The sequence below is a fragment of the Oratosquilla oratoria genome, chromosome 32 (genome assembly GCF_046742065.1).
Source record: "Oratosquilla oratoria isolate Oo_2021 chromosome 32, ASM4674206v1, whole genome shotgun sequence".
Taxonomy (NCBI): domain Eukaryota; kingdom Metazoa; phylum Arthropoda; class Malacostraca; order Stomatopoda; family Squillidae; genus Oratosquilla; species Oratosquilla oratoria.
In genome coordinates this window covers 24998994-25001493 of record NC_134808.1, presented here as the reverse complement: position 1 = coordinate 25001493, position 2500 = coordinate 24998994, and positions in this window count along the sequence as shown.

The window sequence follows — 2500 nt, the reverse complement described above, 5'->3', positions numbered from 1 at the left end:
TTCATATTATTATTTTTCTTATTGTTTAAAAAAAAATTCCTTTCCCTAATCTACTCTGTCTTTAACCTTTTTTTAGGCTCAGGTACGTTTGGCTAGACCTAGTTAAACGAAAGTGAAAAAAAAAATATATATATATATATATATATATATATATGTATATAATGAAAAAAAAAAAAAAATAGATATGAAGGCAAATTTTTATAACCTGAATAAAATCCGGCGACAACCAGAAAAAATACTTTAATGTGTGTCGCTTTATCAAGGAGAGGGGAGAGGAAGGAGGAGGAGAAGAGGTGAAGGTGAGAGGGGAGAGAGGAGGGGAGAGGTGAAGAAGTAGAAGCGAGGAGGAGAGGGGAGAGGGGAGAGGGGGGAGGGAGAGGTGAGGGGAGTTGAGGGAAGGGGAAGAGAGGAGGTGGGAGAGGGGACGGGGAGAGGGGAAGGAGAGGAGAAGAGGTGGGAAAGGAGCGGGGAGGGGCAGAGGTCGGGGGGGGAGGGAAGGGGAGAGAGGGGAGACTCAAGCCGATTCTCAGCGTCTTAATTTCCTCTCCCCTTTTTTTCCTCCCCCTTTTTTCTCTTCTCCCCGAGCATGCTTCCTCCCCTCCTTCCCCCCACACCCTCTTCTTCTCACCCCTCTTCCCCTCAGATTCCCCTCTTTTTAGTCCTGAGCTTCTATTTTCCCCTTGTTCACATCTTAACACCCCTTAAGACCCTAATCCCCCCTTCCCCCTCTTCCCCCTCATCCCCCTCTTCCCCCCTCTTCCCCCTCTTCCCCCTCTTCCCCTCTCCCGCCCCCACACCAGTTCTTTACAACCTAACAACTCATTCTCACTGTAACTTCCTCCTTCTCGGCCTCCTCCCCCTCCCTTCCGTATCCTCCTATTGGGTACTAAATTCTTCCTCCTCCTCCTTCTTATCATCTCTACTCATTTTCTCTCAGACGCCCTTCTCTCTCTCTCTCTCTCTCTCTCTCTCTCTCTCTCTCTCTCTCTCTCTCTCTCTCTCTCTCTCCCTCTCTGTCTCCCTCTCTCTGTCTCTTTCTTTCTCTCTTGTCACAAGGATAGGAACTCAGATTATATGTAATAAAATACAAATAAATATATCAAATACATACACCTCCTAGCTTCCACCTCCGTCTCCCCTCCCCCCTCTACCTCTTACTCTCCCCTCTCCCTCTCCCTCTCCCCTCCCCCTCCCCCTCCCCCTTCCTCTCCCCAATCCCTCTTCCAAAGCCTCTTCCATCCTCTCCATTTCTTCCTTCCCATCCTACTCTCTCCCACACTGACAATCCCTCTCCTTCCCTCTTCCCCCCCTCTTTCACTTCTCCCTCCTTCCCCTTGTCCCTTTTCCCGTTCCCCCTCTCCCCCTTTCCTCTTTCTTCTCCCCTTCCCATTCCCTCTTCCTTCCCTCCTCTTCCCCCTCCCTCTTCCCTCCTCGTCCCCATCTTCTTCCCCCTTTCCCCCTTCCCACTCTCCCTTCCCCCATTCTCCCTCTCCTTCTTCCCTCTTTCTCCTCCCCTTCCCCTTCCCTTCTCTTCCCCTCCCCCTTTCCCTACCTCGTCCCCTTCCCCCCTTCCCCCTCTCCCTTTCCCCATTCCTCCTCTCCCCCTTCAATCTTTCTCCTCCCCTTCTCCCCTCCTCCTGTCCTCCCCTTTCCCCTCCCCCTTCCCTCCCTCTCCTCCCCCCTCCTCTCCCCCTCCTCATAAAGAGGGGGAGGGGGGTTCCCATTCATGGGTCTATTCTGGCTGGCGGTTCGAGAGCTCGACAAAGGACGATCAATGCGGGACTCGAACTCTCGTAAGGATCAGTTAAAAGTGTAACTCCCTACTCGAGGGCGCACTCCATGTTTTATGGGGGCAGGAGGAAGAGGTGGAGGAGGAGGAGGAGGGAGGAGGAGGAGGAGGTAGAATGGTGGTTTATGGGTTAACGGGTGGTGTGGACAGAGAAGGAGGAGGAGGAGGAGGAGGAGGAGGAGGAGGAGGAGAGGAGGAAAAGGAGGTGAGACAGGGATATGAAGATGAAGAAGAGGAAAGGAGGAGGAGGAGGAAGAGAATGAGAAAATGAGGATAAGGAGAGAAAGATGAGGAGAGGAGGATGTGGATGAGGGTGAGGGTGAGAATGAGAAGGAAAAGGAAGAAGAAGAGTTGGGGAGGAGAAGTAGAGGAGGAGGAGAAAGAGGAGGCAAAGGAGGAGGTAAGGGAGTAGGAGGGAGAACAAACGGAGGAGAAAATGAGGAGGTGGAGTAGGAGGAGGAGAAGGGAGACGTGGAAGTAGTAGTAGTAGAATAGAAAGAGGAGTAGGTAGAGGTGGAGGGGAGGCGAAGTGAGAGAAGGAGTAGAGGAGGAGGAGGAGGAGGAGGAGGAGGAGGAGGAGGAGGAGGAGGCGGCGGCAAAGGAGGTGGTGGTGGAGGAAGAGGAGGAGGTGGTGGTGGCGGTGGTAGAGGAGGAGTTGGTAGTGATGAAAGAGGAGGAGGAGGAGGAGGTAGAGGAAGGGAGGAGAAAGGG